Source organism: Octopus bimaculoides, chromosome 2 (assembly GCF_046866305.1).
Source record: "Octopus bimaculoides isolate indiv1 chromosome 2, ASM4686630v1, whole genome shotgun sequence".
Classification (NCBI taxonomy): domain Eukaryota; kingdom Metazoa; phylum Mollusca; class Cephalopoda; order Octopoda; family Octopodidae; genus Octopus; species Octopus bimaculoides.
The window spans coordinates 77,519,657-77,542,156 of record NC_142929.1 but is presented as its reverse complement, the minus strand read 5'-3'; the positions used below and the strand labels follow the sequence as shown (position 1 = coordinate 77,542,156).

Below are 22,500 nucleotides of genomic sequence, written 5' to 3'. Positions count from 1 at the left end.
TATATATATATATATATATATACGCACGAACACACACACACACATTATGAATCGATATATGCATGATTGTATATTACTCACATATAACGATATGTATATCAATATATACCAACAAAGTCGGCAAATTTTGGGAGCCATCTAAATGGGAAATGAATATATTATAAAGAATAACATACTTTGATATCTAGTTACGACGGAAGTAGAATTATTATGATAGAAGTATTATAAATACCAATTAATACCACGTGATATAGGAGTTTCAGCGCCCATGACTGAAGATTTTCGTCTGCTACGATTTATGCCTGTGCTTTTATACACCATGCACCTATGTGAGTGGATCTCTCGTTGCTGATAATGCAGTATTCAGTGTTCTAATGACAGACTAGTAATGCGTCTACTTTTTAGGAAACAAAACAGAACCGTAGTTGAGTGCATTGGACTATTGTATAAAACAACCCAAACGGATTTGAGCAAAGATGGCGTTCAAAAGTTATTAAAAAAAAATTATTTATTATATAGTTACTAAAATATATCATTTTTATATTTATAAAAATATAAGTTAAGTTGGATATAAAGATTATCTTTTGGTATTAATGCTGCTTCTGTTGCTAATAGTTAATTCTTAATGAGCCTACTGGATATTTGCGAAATCAGTGTCTGAAAAGACGCTGATATTCTATATATATAGTACCAACGAGATTTAACTGGCATGCAGTAACCAAACGCATTCCACTGATGACTTCCAATAGAATGATATCGCGTGATATGAGAGTCCCGGCATACATGACAGACGATTCTCGTCTGCCGAGAGCTATGTGTGTGGTTTTATGCACCAAATGCCTACATGAGAAGATCTATAAAGGGTAATAAAGCAGTATTCGGTGTTCTAGCAAGATATCCATGTTAAGTTGGATATAATTCTTTTTAAAAATAAAGAAAAGGAATGATATATTTTAATAACTATATAATAGTTATATATTTTAATAACAACTTTTGAACACCATCTTTGCTCAAATTTGTTTGGGCTGTTTTATACATCACTCCAATCCACTCAACTACGGTTCTGATAGCTTATCTGTTTTATTTCCTAAAAGTAGACGCACGATTAACCTCTCTTTTGATTTTTCTCCATTTATGGAGAAAGAAACGCTGAGTTGGCTGCCACCACCATATTTATTGTAGAACATAATTGGCTTCGAGAAAAAAGAGGAGAAAGAAGGGGAAGAAAAGAGAGGAGAGGGAGACAGAAAAGAATAACGAATAAGAGGGAAACGACGAGAAAGGAGGAGAAAAAGGAGAAAGAAAAGAAGAGAGAGGAAAATGAGAGTGAACGTTATAGGAGAGGGATCTAGAGGACAGATAAAAAGAGACGGAGGGAGAACTAGTGAGAGAAGAGAGAAGGAGAAGAGAGAAGGTGAGCGTGAAAAACTGACCTTAATCCTTGACAAGCATTTAAATGGAACTCGGAAGGATTCTAACAGAGTTCTAAGAACTAAACAAATATTACAAGGATTTTTATCGGACGCTGTAACGATTCTAGCAATTCCTCTCTCTTATACATAATATACATATTTACACATACATAACATATATACACACATATACGTACATGTATACATATATAAAAGATGATGAAAGGTTCATAAGGCCGGTTTCCTGGATTCCGTGACGTATATATATATCCCCACACCCTGGACGGGAGTCAGTCCGTAGGAAGGTTACTCATTTCTGTCAGTCGAGTGGACTGGAGCAACGTGAAATGAAATATTTTGCTCAAAAACATTCGCCCTGTTATAGAATCGAATCCACAATCTTGCGATCATGAGTGCAACGCTTTAACCACTAAGCCACGCTTCTTCACCCACACGTATATATACTTGACCATATATACACATATACATACATATATACATTCAATCATATACACACACATATGCATACTTATGTAAACACATATATGTAAATACGTATGGGAGAGAGAGAGAGAAATATATATATATATATATATATATATATATATATATATATATATATATATATATATAGAGAGAGAGAGAGAGAGAGAGAGAGAGAGAGAGAGAAAGAGAGTGCGTGTATGAGGGTAAGAGCGAGAGAACAGGTTATACGTAATAGATAGCGGTCGTCTTTGTTTCTTTTTCAAAGAGATTGTAGTTTTAATTCTCATTAATATTTCAATAAGGTTATTTGTTCTAAAATTTATGTATTTTTGTTAGCAATTCTGTGATAGATATCTATGATGTCTAACTGAGAATACATTCCTGATAATAGGTACGGGCCAAGTAAAAATGTTGTATTGTAATACAACGTCAGAAGTTTCTTTTTCATCTGTCACCAAGTATAAAGATATAGATTATAAGAATTAGTCAATATTGAGCTCATTTAGTTCGTCTCCTCCTCCTTGTTCTTTGTTTATATATTCATAGACACACACACACACACACACACACACACACACACACACACACACACACATAAGTATACATAGTTGAAATTTACAGGAAAACAAAAGAAGACAGGTGGATAAACAACAAACAGGTGTATTAGTTTAACGCTCGGGAAGGTGAGAAAGTCTTTTACGTTTCGAGCCTACGAAACACGAAAGGAACGCGAGGAAATAAACAGAGAGATAATAAAAAACCTTTTGGAGCTAGCGGTCAATCATGGCGGCTGGCTGGACAGAGGTAGTTAGACAGGAGAGCTAGGAAGAAGAGGAGATAATAAAGTATTGGTGAAATCAAAACGAAGACTGCGCGTGCGTTGTGTATGCAAGAGTGTGTTAGTGTGTGCGTGTGGATAAGGGCTGGCGACTTTGACGTGTGGATGTGTGCGTGTTCAAGTGTATACATCTGTAATGTGTGGGTGTGTGGATGATGGTGTGTGCTGGAAAGTGGTCAGTGCTAGTGTGTGTGTGGTGTGGTAGTGTGTGATGTGGTGTGCCGGTGTTGGGGTGTAGGGATGCGAAGGTGAGGTGTGGGTTTAGGGTGAGGGTGTGGGGGTAGGAATGGTATATGTGGGAATGGGATGTGTCGGGGTGGGGTGTGGATGGAGGAGGTAACGATGAAGGCAGAAGGTGGATAGGAGTGAAGAGAGGAAGTGTGAGATGAAGAGAGGAGAGGGGGGAGTCAGATGAAGAGGGGAGGGGAGTTGAGCCCATGTGGCGCAGAGGAGCGAAGAGAGAAGATTAATTCTTGTTCACGGCGAAAGCGTACAAAGACAATCCAAACACAGACAGGTGTTGTAATGAATGACCAGTAAAGCGGAAATGACGCGAGACCGGGGTGTCATTGCCGAGTCTAATGTCTCGGAGGTGCTCCGCGAACTGGTCAGCCAAGCGGCGTCCCGTTTGACCGATGTACAGAGAAGGATATAAAGAGCAGTAGATGCAGTGAATGGCGATGCTAGAAGTGCATGTAAAGGAGTCAGTGATGCAATAGGGACGATGATGGGTGCCTATGAGGATCGTGGTATTGGCGAGGTAGTGGCAAATGCGACAGCGTGGACGGGAGCAGGGGAACGATCCAGGTTGACAGGTGGGGTTAGGGAAAAAACTGTGGACCAGGAGGTTACGTAGGTTGTGGGCTCGTTTGAAGGAGGGGGTAGGTTGGGGAAGATGTACGAGGTGGAGGGGTCGGACTGGAGTCAACGGAAGGTTCAGAGAATGGCGCGTTAGAGAGGCAGGGTGGAGGGGTGGTAGGTGAAGAGAAACGGGAGACGGATAACGGCGAGGCGGATGTGAGGAGAGAGAGCAGAGGCACGATCCACGGAAGTGCTCTGGCAAGGGCGGTGTGGATGGTGGTGAGGGGATATCCACGAAGGATGAAGTGGTGAGCCATGAGTTGAGACTGAGTCTTAAAGTCATGGTTGTCACTGCAGAACCTGCGCAGACGAGGAATTGGGAGTAGGGGATGGAGAGCTTGGTATGGATAGGGTGGGAGGAGGAGAAGTTGAGGTACGAGTGTGAGTCGGTGTGTTTGTAGTGGATGGAAGTAGTGAGAGTGGAGTTGTGTATATTGATCGAAATGTCGAGAAAGGCGACAGAAGTGTTGGAAATGGTGCACAACAACACAACGGGAAGTGCGAGGAATATTAATGCAGTATATAGGGATCAGACAATAAGTGTAAGCCAGTCTAGAAGACAAGCCTCGTCCTGGAAGATCTGTAGAGCTCGACGAGGACGTCTTGCAAACCCTGATAGAACAAAATTCCATCGTAACCGTTGAGGAACTAGCAGAAAAACTTGGATTTGATCATTCAACCATTCATCGACACCTGCTTACCATCGAAAAAGTCAGCAAATTAGGTCAATGGGTTCCTCACAAATTTTCCGAGTCTAATCGCGCGCAGAGAGTGAATGTGTGCTCTTCTTTGCTGTCACCTCTAACGAATGAACCTTTTTTTGAACCGAACACTGACTGGTGACGAGAAATGGCTTCTCTATAAAAATGTTAAATGCTGAAGACAGTGGATAGGGAAAGGAGAAACACCGACTCTCCAGGCTAAAGAAGGTCTTTACCCACGTATGGTATTGTTATCTGTTTGGTGAGATATGAAAGGTTTAGTCCACCTTGAACTTTTAAACTCAAGCCAAACGATAACAAAGTCAGTGCTAGAAGGAAAACGATCATCTTTGGTTTTAAGACGAAAGGTGTTCTTCCATTAGTATAATGCTCGGCCACATACAGCGAAGATGACATTCCAAAGGCTGGAGCAGTTTGAATGGGAAACGATGCCCCATCTACCATATTCGCCGGACATTGCCGCATCTGATTATCATTTATTCCGCAATCTTCAAAATCATTTGGATAGAAAAAATATGAATTCTGTAGACGAAGTCAGAACACTACAAGTGGAGTATTTTTCCTCACGGACAAGTGAATTTTGGAAGAGGGGCCTTGCAAGTCTACCAGATAGAGGGAAGAGCATTGTAGAAAATGAAGGAGAGTATATTTTAGATTAAAAAAGAACTTTGCTTATCTTAATTTTGAAAATTAAAAGAAGTATAAATAAAATCGCATTGTTTATGAGGTGACCCATTATAAATAAACTTACATACTTATATAGTCATGTTTTTTGTATGTATACAGATCTCACTCTTCCTCTCTCTTCTATTTTCTTTTTTCTATTCATAGGTATGTATGTAATTGTGTGTGTGTGTATATGTATACATATATATATATATATATATATATATATATATATATATATGTGTGTGTGTGTGTGTGTGTGTGTGTATATGTATATATATATATAATATTTATCTGGATATATATATGTACATGTATCGATATATATATATATATATATATATATATACACACACTCACATATATATATACATGTGTGCATACGCACATATGTATATGTAAATGTGTGAGTGTATGATTTATATGTATATGTGCGTGCATGTATGTTTGCGTGCGTGTGTGCGTGTGTGTGTGTATGTGTGTGTTGTGTTGTGTGTGTGTGTGTGTGTATGTGTGTGTGTGTGTGTGTGTGTGTGTGTGTGTGTGTGTGTGTGTGTAATTTCTTTCTTCAATTCGCTCCTGTTCACAAACGAATGATATTAGTATTTAGCGGCAAAAACCTTCTTAGAAGATTTCACACATCATAGGATGCTGTGCCACAGTTAATATTCAAATTCACTTCGCCAGTCTTCTGTCTCTTTGACAGTTATCAATATCTGTTAAGATGATTGTGCAGTGTTAGAAAGTAAATATAAACAGTGTCAATCTTTGCTGTCAAATGTTTGCAAAACTTCAAGTTATTGGAGGAACGCTAAAACAGTCTTTTATTGAGACAGAAATTCAATTATGGTTTGAAAAGAATATTTACAGTAATATCGAGGCCGGACTAGACTGGACTTTGCCTAAGCTAATCCGAAACAGCTGATGGAAAAATATTTAAATGAGAAATTAACGTATTTAATGAAATGTCATCCATTCACTTTTCAGGCACTATCATACCAAATTCGCAACGAGACAAGCAGGGGTCCGATTCTCAGTTATTTCATTTGATTTAGTTGCCTCTGGGATAAAATATATGATGAGAAGTCAACAAGAGAATCAGTCTTCCCTTTCATCCTTTCGGGGTAGATTATTACAGTACAATTTCAGGGAGGGGTTAGTTGGTGGAACAGTAAGAATATCAGGCCTTGTGCTATTTGATTCCGTGTCTTTGCGTTCTGAGTTCAAATACCGTATGTTATACACGTAGTGTGTTAAATATGCTATATACTATACAAGATGTATGTTATACATACTGATTATTATTCTTGTGCATTATACACCATGTATGCTGGATTTTTATCTAGCCGATCGGCTACTTGCAACATCAGTGAATGTTTTATTTATCTTTTCCTATATCAGAGGCAATGAAATCTTGTGCGGGCATGTGGCTGGCTGGGAGTACACACTATTGAAAAGGCGCAAAAAGGCTGAAATGCATCTGGTATTCTCGCTAGCTGCTCTAAGACAAATTTTCATCTCCCTCTGATAATTATTGTAGTCCATAAGAGAATACATCTGAGGACGAATACCGTAGTAATTGGTCTATCAACAGTGTCTATACATTAAATATGATACACAGATGGTTATACATCATGTATGTTACACATGGTATATGTTATATATACAAGATGCATATTATACAAGCAGTATCTGATGCTGTCTGTTATTATGCATATTATATACATGATGTAATATGCATCATGTATGTTATATATGATGTAAATTATATTGATGTGTTATATCAGTATATACGTGTGACAATGTGTATTATGTATGTTTTATACAAGACGTGTGTAATAATTTAGAATGTTGTATAAGAAAATACATTCATTTCTATTAGGGTATCTAATATTATTGTATTATCAGGTCTGAGATAATAGATTATAAGTTGTTGTCATAGCAAAAGTTTGAAATATAAGTGAAATGAAGGAGACGTATCTCATCTGTTGATGTTCATATCTATCGAGGGATTTGAACTTTATTCCAGCAAGCGATTTCTGTCTGAAAATACAGTCCTGCCACGGGTTACCGAGAGGGACAGGTTCACTGAATACCTTGGATACAGGAAAAAATGGCAAGCATCTTTTGCGGGGTATATGAACCGCTGATCTTTTGGTACTCTATCAACGCAACCATCATCGCTGGCTTTTATTAATATATTTTGAAGATGCCATAAGTTAAACGAATCGCTAGAGCGACGGAAAAATTGCGTTGTGGTATTTCTCCAGCGTCTTTACATGTTGAGTTCAAATCCCGACAAGACCAACTTTACCTTCCATTCTTCTGGAATCAGTGGAATGAAGTATCAATCAAGCTGTGGGATCGATGGTATCGATCAACCACAACCCCTCAAAATTCCTGGCAAAGTGCCCAGATTGAAAACAGTGTTCATTGATTTTTAAAAAGTGTTAATAATAAAAGTTAATAAATAGAAAGGACATACACGAATGAACCTAGCTATTCTATAATTACTAGATTAAGTTTAAAAAAATGTTTTTGGATACAGCAAATAAATAAATATACTGATGTTAACACATGCAATTAACAGCCGTCTTGTCAGGTTTTGATTTATAGAGAAGCCATATTTTTCGTATCGATGTTTATAGATATATTCATACATTCATACATTCATACTTATCTATCTATCTATCTATCTATCTATCTATCTATCTATCTATCTATCTATCTATCTATCTATCTATACATACATACATACATACATACATACATACATACATACATGCATACATACATACATACAAACATACATAATACATACATATACACACACACACACACACACACACACACACACACACACACACACACATATATATATATATATACACACAAACACACATACATACATATATATATATATATATATATATATGTGTGTGTGTATGTATTACACACGCACACACACACACACCCATGCGCATACATATTCGAACAGAGTTATCTAATACTTTCTGGAACTATCTTCGCTGCTACTGTATTTTATGAGAAACAAACTCAAATAACTAAATTAACATCAACTCGACAATATAAGAACACTAATATATTAGAATAGAAACATATAGAAAATACTAGAATAGTAATATGTAGTTCAAATCTTAATAGTAGTCACTGTAGTATTATTTTTATTGCACAACAACAATAGTAGTATTAGTAGTAGCAGCAGCAGAATCTGTAGTAGGGAAGTAGTAGTAGTTGTAGATCTGATTGACACTCGGGTACAGCTTGTATAAATTAAAGCAAAACTAAAACATAATAATAATAATAATAATAATAATAATAATAATAATAATAATAATAATAATAATAATAATAATAATAATAATAATAATAATAATGATAATAATAATAATGATAATGATAATGATAATAATAATAATAATAACAACAATAATAATAATAATAATAATAATAATAATAATAATAATAATAATAATAATAATAATAATAATAATAATAATAATAATAATAATAATAACTGGTAATCGCTTTCTCTTCGACTTCAAAGTATGTTAAACTTAAGAACCAACTTTACCATTTATTATTTATTTAATTATATTTTTGAAAGCAATAAACATTTTTATTTAGAAAATTCAATATTATTTACTGGCACTGCATCGAATAAACAGTCAAAAATGTTATAACTGCTTCTTTATGTATATTTTATTTCCTAGTAACATATCTAAAGAACGTTTGTTTGTAAAGAATTAATTCAAAAGTGGAAACAAGAATTCAAATAAATGTTTCTCTACATTTGCTGAAACGAAATTCTCAGTGAAAAAATAATACACTGAACGCTGAAATATGTAACACCAGAGTAATTAAGCATCAATAACTGACCAATCGTGGGGTTCCCTTTAAGGTATATACTTTTTGTACCTGTATTCCTTAAATTTCTTGTTATTTATTGTTATATACACTCATAGATATATGAGAAAATTCGAAAAATAAAACTGGAAGCGCACTCATATGCGCTTAAATACATTCATGCATGAATATGCATATATATCTACATATAAAATGTATGTATATATATATATGTACATATTTATATTTACATAAAATGTGTGTACGTGCGTATATATTTAAATATTTAGATACACACATATATATACATATACATGTATGTATATGTATTTATATCTGTATATATATGTATATATATATATATACATATATATATTTATACATATATATATATACATATATGTATATATATGTATACTTATATATATGTATATATATACATATATATGTGTATACATACATACATACATACATACATACATATATATATATATATATATATATATATATATATATATATATATATATATATATATACATACATATATATATAACATATGTATATATATATATATATATATATATATATATATATATATATATATATATATATATATATATATATATATATGTATTATTTAATAAAGACAATATACGTATTTATACCATAGACCTGGAATTTATCAGGCATTCGAGGAAAACGTTACTGTTTAGTTAGGGCTCAGTATGGGTAAAAAGTCGGATAATGATGAATAGTTCGATGTTTAAATGGGGTCGTACGATAGCGCTGACGTGTGCGATCTTGTGGGTCCTCTTGTATTAAACATATTGAGATCTAAGTACCCATCTCATGACGTTGGTCTATACCGAGACGACGGATTGGGTATTTCTCATAACTTTGTTGGTCACACCCTAGATAAATTTAGGGAAGAACTACTTTCAGTCAATTAGGTTTTAAAATCACAGTCGCTAATAATTTGTCTAAGGTTGATTTTTTAGTTGTTCCCCTAAACCTGAACTCCTCTTATTAGCCTTACTTTAAACTCAACGAGAAAGTTTCCTATATTCATAAACAGTCTTGTCACACCACTATAGTATCTAAAGACCTGATAGCTAACGTTAGTAGCAGAGTTTCTAACCCCTTTTTCTATAAAGAAAATTTCGAGAAGGCAGCCCTAGCAAATAGTGGCTTTAAGGATAAATTTATATATAACCCCTCTGATATTAATCGGAATAATAATAGACCCCCCCCAAAAAAAAAAAAAATAGACGTAGGGGAATAATTTGGTTCGCTCCTCCCTTTCCCTTAAGTAAGACTAACATAAGTAAAAGATCACAAGTACAGAAAAATATTCAACAGGCACTCAGTGAAATTATCATATAGCTGCTGCCTCAGCAAAATCCCACTCCAAGTTGTATCTGTCGAGACTCAGAAGTCTGTCCATTCGGCTAGTGATGTATGATTAAACCGACATATATGGGGCAGAAGTTACAGCAACGCTAGATAATAACACAACCGATAAGAAGAGCTATATCGGACTATGAACAGGAGAACTGAAAAATCGCCATGCTCATGACACAGAGACAAAAGTAAAGCTACTTAGTTGGATAGCCACTTATGAGGTTTGAAATCGAACGCCACACCACGTGCAATAAGGTGGAAAATATTTGAAAAATCCTCACCATATGTTAACGGATCAAAAAATATGAGCTATGCGTAGCTGAAAGAACTCAGACCCTTTTTTAGATCTAAGAACTCTAATCCACTGCTGAATTCATGATCCGAAATTTTCAGCGGTTGTAAGCATATGGCCAAGTTCCTATTGACGAATTGGAAAGTGCGTCCTTCTCCTGATTAAATAACTGTACCAAAGACTATAAGCCATCTTCCTTTCAGCCTTACATTTTACGGTCTAATGGGATTAGATTGAATGGTTTAGAAGTGGAAGAAAAGGATAAAAGGATAAAAATATTCCTAAACTTTTTGGAATTCCTAAACTACATAAGGTTCTTTTTAAAAGTAGATTCATAGCAGGAGCTAGTACTTGTACATATAAATAGCTATCTATATTGATTAATGATGCTTCAAAAGTTGTTAGAGCATATTTTAAAAATATTGTGATAAAATTTATAACAGCTCAGGAATTAGTTATTTATGGAGTGTTAGATCAACTAAGGAATTTCTGGATAGACTGATCATATGTAAGAAAGTTAAGAATATGTATGTGTATGATTTTTCCACACTATATACAAACTTAAATCTTAAATGTGTAGAAGATGGTATTTTTAGAATATTAGATATTATTTTTAATAAAGGATATAAATGCATATCTTTAAAGAATGGTAAAGAAAGATAAAAGAAATGGTTAGTTTTATTACTGATAATTCGTTTGCAATGTTTGCGGGTAGGGTGTTTGAGCAGGTTAGGGGAATTCCAATGGGTGGCAATTGTAGCCCGCTATTGGCGAGCCTTTATATTTTTTCGTGTGAGTTCCTTTTTCTTAAAGACCTATGTGCAAAGAAAAAGATGGGTTTACTTAAACAACTTGATGGGGGCTACAGATACATAGATGATATATTCATACCTAATTATGGTTTCTTTGAACTTTTACTCAGAAAAATATACCTTAGTGAGCTTGTAGCCACCAGAAATGGTAACAATATAAGAAATATTAATTATTTAGATGTCAATTTAGTAATTAAGGATAATAATGAAATATGTACTGACATTTATAATAAAACAGAAGATTTTGGTTTCCAAGTGGTTTCAATGCCATGGTTCAGTAGTAGAATTATGGTGTTTTTGTAGGGAAAATTGTTAGATATAGTACTGTTATTAATAATGCTAATAATTTTTTGGAAAGAATAAACTGCTGAGACATTTAGTAAAACAAGGGTATAAATATGGTAAATTGGTTAAAACTTTTAATCGCTGTTTAGATTGGAAACTCGAAATTTTAAATAGATATGGGGTAATATCTAGTCTTCAATTTAGCAAATATTTGTAAAGATTTGGAATGTTTACGATTCGAGTTATTTGCTTATTACGTCACCAATATTGTTTGAGACAATTGAGGAAGTAGTAATTACGCACTACGTCATTAATAGTTAAGATAGTCTTTTTAAATTCTTGGTGATGGAACCGCATGTCTGATGTAAGTGTTAATACTGATAGTTTTATGATCTTTTAAACAGTTTTAATAAGCTTTAAACATAGCAAGGTTTTATAGTAATAGTTAATTACAAGTACTTTTATTAGTTCCTATTTAATAAAATTTAATGTTTCTATTAGTTACTGGTAATTTAATATTAGCTTGTGGTGGTGATATATTAATGAGTATGTGTTTAATTATTAACTTTAGAATGATGAAATAATGTATTTCACTCATAATTATATTATTCATTAAATTAAATTCAATCGTGTTTGCTTTGTTTTGGAGAGATTTATATAAAGCTTTAACTTTTTATTTTTATCATAGTAGTAACTATGGAAGACTAGTGAGATTATTATTTGTATGGACTTAAAGATTGGTCGCGATTCAGCATATAATTTAGTTATTGCAGGTTATTATTAATACCGATACGATGTACATTGGTTCATGTATTTCTTTGTTGTAGCTTTATTAAAGTTGGTGTTTAATCCTGCCTATAATTTGATTGATTGAATGAATGTAGTTATTAAGCTTTCACCTTATATTATACTATGAAAGACGGTAGGGAATTACTTTTTGTATGACTTAATGGATTGTTGCTATTTAGTTACGTATTTGGGAGTTTGTTGTAATTTACTTATCGAATTTATTTACTGGTACGGTAGTACATAGAGTAACTGCGTTTGAAAGTCGTGGTTTCTTTGGTATATTTGTTCTCAAACAACACTTATTTTAGTGCTGTTGACACCGCCAGATTGAATGGTACTGCCTAGCTGCCTAGGTGGCGAAACTAAAATGATATTCGTGAGGCAGCTGATGATGGAGGTATGTTGGTATGGCTGTTTTGTATATGTGGAATAGTATTATAACACATCCTTTTGATAATATATATATATATATATATATATATATATATATATATATGTATATATGTATGTATGTATGTATGTATGTATGTATGTGTGTGTGTGTGTGTGTGTGTGTGTGTGTGTGTGTGTGTGTGTGTGTGTGTGTGTGTAAAATGGCTACTTAGTTGTTTGATTTTCTCTCGAGTTTAATCTTATAAGAACATTTGCTTTTGTGCTTGGGACGGACTCTTTCTGTACGGGAGAGAATTTGTTTAAAAATATAACCAGAATATATACAAGCAAAACAAAATTCCAGATTCGTTGTAGAGGTCAACTGTACAGTGTATGCGAACATTTTATTCCCAGTCAGTGACAAAGACGACATTTGTGGACAGCTGTTTCGAAAATTTATTTTACTCATTTCACTCACTGGATTGCGGCTATGCGGGAGAACAGCCCTGAAGGGTTTTAGTCAAACAACTCAACCTCAGTAGTTATGTTTTTTTTAAACTCTAGTATTTACCATACCAGTTGCTTTTGTTGAACTACTAAGTTATGGGCACGTAAACTAACACCGGTTGTCTAGCGGTAGTGAAGGAAAAATACGGATACAAAGAAACACGCGCAACACACGCACACATGCACACACACACACACACACACGCACACACATACACACAACGCACACACACACACACGCACACACGCATGCACACACATACACACAACGCACACATACACACACACACGCATGCACGCACACATATATGCATGCACACACACGCATGCACACACACAACACACACACACGCATGCATACACACGCATGCTCACACGTAAGAAAGTTTCTACACAGTTTTTGCCTACCAAATTCGCTCACAAGACATTGGTAGGCCCGGGGCTGTAGTAGAAGACACTTGTCCAAGATGTCATGCAGTGGGACTGAACACCAAACCATGTGGTTGTAAAGCGAGCTTTTTAACCACAGTGAAAATATTTAAGACATTTCCCAAATTTTGCATTAAAGTATTGGATATTCTATAATTGTCTTGTGTTGATTTCAAACAATGGAATTATGTGAGATAACGGGAATCCCATGCTTCTGCAGTTGAACAATTCCCAATTTATTATAAAAGTAGCTGAAACAGCTTGGTTAATCGACAATTTCTGAAGTGTGAAATTCGTCTATGGTTTGATGTTGAAATTACGGATTACAACAATTTTCACACGTCAGAAGTTAGAAGAATCGTCTATGTCATCAATAAGAATCAAACTCACCTATGTTGAAAGATAATTCGTTTAAACAGAGTCCTCTGATAAATTTATTATCCAGTTTGAGAGATAGTTTAGACTTCTGAAGCCAGACGGCAGCAATAAAATGGATTTATTTCTATAAAGTCTGGAAGATACCGGCAGCTGGTTCCTATAATGTTAATAGAATGGCCTGAAAGAAATTATGAAAGTGGAGACTGAAAATGACATTACACACAATTGAATGACAATAAATAAATAAATACATAAATAGACATATAAATAAATATATTATTGCATCTAGAATTGTTAGCAGCCAAAATATATTCTGCAGACGAATGTGATTATATTCGCTGAAACAAAAACTTGGACATTGTTAATGAATTTCTTAGTTTTCTGAGAGACAAATATGAAAATATTGCAAAAATTTTTTTGTATCATTTGCACCCTTAGAGATGATTCTTATCACGGATTTAACAGGAACAACGATTGAAAAGCAGTGTGCAATAACTTGTCTCATATATCTGAGAAAACCTTCACGTTGCTGGATGCCATTTCCACAGTCCAGATGGAAGATTCCACCATTAGTTTTATTAAGAATAGTAATAACCCTTGTGTTGTGGCTGTTGTGAAATCAATGTTAATTTGGGTTAAAACTAATTTTTTTGATGTGGAATAAGAACCTTAAATGGTCGTAGAAAATGTCCTGCTCTTGTTGTTGGTACACGATGTTTACATTGTAAAATGAAAGGACAGTTTGCAAAACTAAGTTGAAAATACTTTTCAAACACGCTGAAACAATTATAAGCAAACATTACTCGAAAAAACTAATTGATGCTTCTACAGAGGAATATTTCAGATCCTTGTATTTATGAAATATAACAAATAATACATTTTTAAAACATTAGAAAAAAAGCTACTGAAACAAGAACTTACATCTGCTGCTAAAACCCTAGGATACAAATCAACGAATCATGAACACAAGAATGTTGGATAAAGAACACATTTTGCTAAAAACGTGAAATCAGTTTTGCGAATCATAATGTAGAAATTATTCACTTTGGATTTGATTCGAAATATAATACAGGTTTTATTCTCACTGTAAATGATCATCAGATTATTAATTATATACGTATATATTTACACACACACACAAACACACACACACACACACACACGCGCACACACACACACACACACACACACACACACACACACACACATACACACACACACACACAACACATGCACACACACTATATTTATATATATATAATATATACAAACATATAATATATGTTTATATATAATGTGTGTATGTATGTCTGTATGTGCGCGCGCGCGTATGCATGTTTGTATGTGTGAGTGTGCATACATACATACATACATACATACATACATACATACGTACATACATATATATGCATGTGCACACATTTAATGATTTCGGTGCACAATTACCTATGGCCGATAACAGTTGTAAGCTAATGAAAGTGATTACGGAACTTCCGTTTTCTTGCCATTCGTTTACACACATACACGCACACATACACACACATCCATCCATCCCTCCATACACACACACACACACATCTATATATACATACATATATATACACGCACGTACACACACATATATATATACATATAGACAAATATGTATATGTGTGTAAGTGTATGTGTGTATGTATGTATACATTCACTAACTCATATTTACGACGGGATTCCACACTGCCTACCAAATTCACTCACAAGGTAAGCTCGAGTAACGATTTTTGATATTTCAGTTCTTAATAATATAATATGGAACTCTACTTCTAGCATCGATCAAACTAGTTTAGACACATACATAAATGCACATACACTTATACACGTACATGCACACCCCCACATACACATATATACATTACACGCGCATACATGCTCTCATACGCACACACGGATTCTATTTGTGTTTTACCAGTATGATATTTGTGGTTATTGCTTATACGAGTTCTCTTGAACATTTTTGAAACAAAATAAAAAATTTTCCTAGCACAACTATAATATTCATAGAGCATAATTTTTCATAATAGTTACACAGACAAAAGAAGGTAAGCGCCAACCTATTAGTAACAAAGAATGATGTATATTTAAAAAAAAAATGTTTGCCATAAAATTGCCTGTAAATAAAAACTTTTGAAAAATATTTATTTTAAAACGGATACTATCTTAGCATTAAGTTTTTACTAAATGCGATAATATTTAGTAATAACATATACGTACATTGAATATTTTTCAAGTAAAATTAAAAAAAAAAATGATTTTGTTAATAAAATAAAAGTGAGACTATTTTTACTTGAGGATTTTTATCGCTTCATCTCTTTTCTTTTGTTTTTAAAGAATACAGCATAAAGTGGATTTTATAATTTTTCTGTTAACAAGTTAATTTTTGATAGAAAAACAAGAAAATCACATTGAAATTTCTAAATTTTACTTGTCACAGGATTTTCTCTTACTATCGCAAACCATGTGACAAACCATGTTGTAAATCACATGATTCAAGTGGAAATTTGAAATTTCTAAACGAATTATCATGTTTTCAATCAATTTCAACTATATTAATCGAAATTTAATGTTTTATTTATATTTATATCTTATGCATATTTTATTTTACTCTTAATGCTTAATTTTAAAGTTAATTGTTATTCTGATACGAATGTTTTATTTTCTTTGTCATTTTAAAAATATTTCTTTGTATTTTCATCACTTTCCTTTTATAAGATTGATTGCAAACAACGAACGAAAAGAAACAATTCTACAATAAAATTTGTAAACCTTAAAAACTTATTTAATTTTAAATGTTATTAGTTTTTCCAGCAAAGATAAGTAGATAGCTTTAAATACTTAGGTTTCTATTTTTAACATTAAACATTTAAATATATTGTACTTAGTTTACTGTAAGCCTTAAAAAATATATACATACACATACATCCCTCCTACACGTACAATACCAATATCTGATGCGCTATCAATTCTGCCTGTTCGCTGCCTTAGTTTTAATAATAATGATAATGATATGATACGATATGATACCGCGCATGCGATATGATACCGCGCTCTTGGATAACAAGAATCGTGGAAGTGTATGGAGAGGCAGAAAACGTAACAAGCCTTATATGGAACAGTATGAAATATTGGAGAACTGAAATGACAGTAGGGAATCAGGTACTAGGAGAGGTGAAAATCAAGAGAGAAATGTTCCAGAGGATAGTGTATCCCCACTGATCTTTGTGCTGGGAATAATTCCATTGAGTGAAATACTGCAGAAGACAAAGTTGGGGTATGTTCTGGGAAGCGGTAAGGGAAAACTGAACCACTTTCTATTCATGGACGATTTGAAGTTGTTCACAAAACGTGAGGCAGAACTGGACAGCCTAGTCCAGTCTGCAGATTTTCTCGAATTATATCATGATGGAGTTTGGACTCTTAAAATGTGCTACGATGGTGATAAGACGAGGAAAATTGTCAGTACAGAAGGTATGTGTATGCCAAGCGGTGAAATGATGAAGGCAATTGAACGTGGTCCGGTTATAAATATCTGGAAATACTTGAAGCAGATGGAATTAAACTCAACGATATGTAAGAAAAGACAAAGAAAGAGTACCTGCGGCGAGTAAGAAAAATATTGGCTTCAAAGTTGAATACCAGAGACATAATTTCGGCCAGAAACTCGCGCGCAGTCGCAGTAGTTCGGTATGGCGCTGGAATCCTGAAGTGGATAGAGGAGGAGCTAAAGGGGTTGGATAGGAAGACAAGAAAGCAGAGAAAAAGGGAAAAACAAAAGAAGAACTTCAAAAAGGACTTCAAGAAGCATCTGCTGTCTCTTCTATTATTTTTTCGTCTTTCTTTCACTGCATCTCAATTTCTTTCCTCTATTATACCATGTATCTGATTTCAATTTTTGAATTACTTTCTTCTCAACGTTTTCTTTCTCTCGCTCTTTCACTATCTCCTCCTTCTACTCCTCCTCCTCCTCCTCCTCCTCTTTTCTGATTGAAGTCTTTGTACTTTATTCTCGGTTTCCTACTTTTACCTTCTGTGTTTATCGTTCCACTTACTTCACTTCCTACCTACACGTACACAAACACACACACATACATGCATATTCATTGCTTGTCTGTTTTTATATTTCTACTAATCTCATTTAACTGTCTTTAGCTCTCCATGTCTCATCATCTTACACAACCATCTGTGTACGTGTATATATCAGTTGAATGAAGTTAAAACATGGTCTGGTTTTCACGTTTATTATTATGGTATTTTAACATAAAAGAAAATTTGTAACGTTTATAAGGTTCAATTAGCGCTTTCATCTGTTCGTAGTAATCATCAGATTTCAAAATGAATTTAACTGACAGTTGAATTCTTGACAACTGTAGTATCTCTTAGAACGCTCCAACAAGCTGAATTTTTGGAATACGGTTTTGACCAATCTGCATGCAGCTTAAACGTCACGGTTTACCGGGCGTACCGGTATTCTGTAATTTGTTTATATTCATATGTTAAAGTTATTTTTAAATCCACATCATTAACTGGTTGTTATATTATTGTTGTTATTTCCGCTCAGAACATGTTTGAACATTTTAATAAACCGTTTTTCTTTTATCTTTCTTCCAACCTCACTTGTGTCATGTAGTTTGTGGAAAAGAAAAAATAGAAGCGTTTTATGACCCTATTTTGTATATGTTCGCTCAATAGAATTTGGCGAACATTAGTGTTCCGGATTTGTTGTCTGTGGACAAATGAGCGTTCCGATAATGCGTTTCCTGTCTCGCCTATATATAGTTCTTCGCAATTCTGACATTTAATGCAGTAGATCAAATTTCTGCTTTTGCAGTTCATATCCGCATTTGCAAAAATCTGTCCATTTTTTTGTTCTAATGGATCTACCAGTAGGCATGTATTGACACGTTCCACATCTATTATCGTTACACTTGGATACTGTGACTGTTTTATCCTATTTGTTAATGTTGAATTTTGCCTTTGTTAATAGTTTCTTTAGGTTATGTAGTTGACTTTTACTTAAGATGTTTGAATAGTTATAATGCTTTTTAATATTTCACTTCGTTTTATGATTTGCAAATTTGTTTTGATGATGTTAAAATGTTTTGGTGATGCGTATTGTGTGTTACTAGAAATGGTATTGAATAAACTCACACATTAGAATAAACACACACACGCATTCATTTTGAAATGTTGTAACTGGGGAAGATTTACGTAATGGTTGTATATCCTATTACATATTTATATATTGCGCAAACCTGAGATGTACGTATTAAATGATTTCAAAATGTCACTGTTTGGTTTGACTTTATCTATCTATCTATCTATCTATCTATCTATCTATCTATCTATCTATCTGTCTGTCTGTCTGTCTGTCTGTCTGTCTGTCTGTCTGTCTGCCTGTCTGTCTGTTTGTCTGTCTGTCTGTCTATCTGTCTGTCTATCTGTCTATCTATCTATCTATCTATCTATCTATCTATCTATCTATCTATCTATCTATCTATCTATCTATCTATCGATTGATCTATCTATCTATCTATCTATCTATCTATCTATCTATCTATCTATCTATCTATCTATCTATCTATCTATCTATCTATACACTGCGTTTCAAATTATTAACTACGTAACATTTTAAACAAATTTAGTTGAAAACTACTAGTTGGAATTCAACAAAATTTTCACAAAATGGTGGCAACAATTATATGCGCTTGGTGTGTAAAAAATGTGAGGTTCCATAAAACAAGACAGAAACTACGACCATTCACCAAATTTACGAAAACTTTCACTGTATCAAATTATTATCGAGGTGTAATTAAAACTCATGTAAACAAGAAAATATCAATTTAATTGTTTGATGCACACACTGAAATGAACACATGCAGTCATAAAGATGGAGGAAATAGAAATAAACAAATAAACAGCATTCAAAAGTGATAGGTGAGCTGGTTAGGAAAGGATATAGGTACCTTTGCTTGAAATAAGTTGGAAAAGGTACTAGCCCATGGAGCATGCTAATTTCTGGATCTCCTCTGATATGATACCATGAAATACATCCGCTATTGCCTGCCACAATTCATCCTTGCTCCTAAATTGGCGTCCATTCTCGGAAACTCGTCACTTTAGAACACTCCACAAGTTTTTTATTGGGATTAACTAGGGGGAACAAACAGGCCATTTCATCCTCCGAGGTCCACAGAAGCCTAATTGTGGCAGATATTCTGTAGTTTTCTTTGCTGAGTGCGAGGGGGCATTATTTTGCATGAATATTATGGTTGTCTTGAAGGCGATCCTTTGCATTTTTAACCAAGGGTCAAGATGCTAGCTCAGAAAGGCTATATAAATATCCAACAGTCATTTTAATCCCGTTAGGCACTTTCCAAGGATCAACCATAGTACCTCTAATAATACCTGCCCAAACCATAATGCCTCCTGCCCCCACTGGCGTCTCAAGCGTTGTTAATGATCTCGTCCATTTACAACCCATCCGTTGCTCCAACCGTCAGGTCCATCAAGGGTAGTACGAGTTTCATCGGTAAGCAACACTTGAAAAGTCGACCTTTATGTTATCTTCTGCTCATTTCAGACAATTTTGTTTGTGTATTTTGTTTAAAGGAGGCCTTTTAACTGATGTCACTGGTTTACCGACCTTTTTCAGAACACGACATCGGGTAGTTATGGACACAGTTGTTTCGCCAATGCGTATTAAAAGTTCTCCACTTGTAAGACCTGGGTTCTTTAAAACTTCACGTTTAATTTGTGACAGAGAACATTGAAAAACAACCCTCGACTGATCCTTGTCGCCTTTCTTAGTACCTTCATTGGAAATGTAACAATGTTTTTCATATTTTGGTGATATCTTCTAATTATTCTAAATATTTCTAACAGACTTCTCTGAAGCAGTTAAGTTACATCTACAACTCATGATTGCACGAATATCAGACCACTCGTTAATAATTTAGAATTCTGAAAGTTCGTGGTAATCATGGAAATGGTCGAGATGTGTTTACATTTGCGCAAAGTTTCACGTTTTTTAAACACCACGTGCATATAACTGTTGCCATCATTCTGTGGAAATTTCATTGAATTCCAACGAGTAGTTTTTAAAGAAAATAAGATGTTACGTCGTTAATAATTTGAAACGCAGTGTATCCATGTATATATCTATATATGTATATATATGTGTGTGTGTATATATATATATATATATATATATATATATATATATATATATATATATATATATATATATATATATATATATATATATATATATATATATATATATATATATATATGTATATATATATTTGTATATATATATATATATATATATATATATATATATATATATGCACACACACACATACATACATATATGTGTGTTTGTGTGTGTGCGTCTGTGTGTGTGCGTCTGCGTGTGTATGTGTATGTGAGTTTCTGTGAGTGTGTGTGCATGTGTATACATATCTATGAGTATGTATATATGTGTATATATACACACGCACACACACACACACTCTTTCTCTCTCTCTCACACACACACACATGCATACAGCGCTCCCAATACTGATAGTGTTCTGTATTCGATCAACGCCGGCTTAAAAGTACATTTATTCCAATTACGAGCCAATAGTTCTACGACTTTGATAGACTACGCTAAAAGAAACCCGCGATCCACAAAAAAAAAGCAAAGGACAAACATAAAAAGAAAGTTATTATTAGTCTCGTCTACTGAAAAACAAGAACAAAAAGGTACAACAATTACAACAACAACAACAACAACAACAACAACAGAACGAACAATGAAAAATAATGGCTGATTCATTCTTTCACCTGCTGTACTTCTCTTATTATGTTTCAGAGCCAAAAATGGCTTTTGTGTTGCAGAAACTGTAAATTTGGAGCCAAATATCATCTTGACAGATTTAGCTTCACCCCACTAGATTCTGCGTTCGAATCTGAGAGTGGGTTGTTGACACGTTGCTTTTTATACTTCTAGGATCGCAGAAAAATAAATATTAGGCATGGACCGGTTCGCTTCAAACTCAGAGAGTGAGAGAGAGGGAGAGAGAGAGAGAGAGAGAGAGAGAGAGAGAGAGAGAGAGAGAGAGAGAGAGAGAGAGAGAGAGAGAGAATGAAAACGGTATAAGAAGAAAGGGGAGATACAGCGAAACGAGAGAGTTATAAAGATAGGGATAGAGATATAGATAGAAAGTGAAAGTGATTAAATTGAGGGAAATAGAAAGATGAAGATAAAGAGAAAAATGGAAAACCCAGAGAGAAACAAGAAAAAGCAGAGATAAAATAAGAGGGAAGAGGAATTGAAGGGCACCAACAGAAGGAAAAAGA

At 34.1% G+C, this 22,500-nt stretch overlaps 2 protein-coding genes across 7 annotated transcripts in view; one reads left to right on the top strand and one right to left on the bottom strand.

Annotated features, from left to right (window-relative positions):
* The window catches only part of LOC106869685 (putative amine oxidase [copper-containing]), a 509,414-nt gene that overhangs the window by 133,534 nt on the left and 353,380 nt on the right, over window positions 1–22,500 (bottom strand). Inside the window, exon 3 of one of the 5 annotated variants that reach the window (XM_089347070.1) lies at window positions 14,131–14,296. The exons of the other annotated variants lie outside the window; for them this stretch is intronic. The gene's annotated coding sequence lies outside the window, so the exon portion shown is untranslated. The remainder of the gene's footprint in view (window positions 1–14,130; window positions 14,297–22,500) is intronic. 5 annotated transcript variants of the gene reach the window in all.
* Window positions 1–22,500, top strand: part of LOC106870602 (putative amine oxidase [copper-containing]) — a 148,854-nt gene that overhangs the window by 48,293 nt on the left and 78,061 nt on the right. The window lies entirely within an intron of this gene.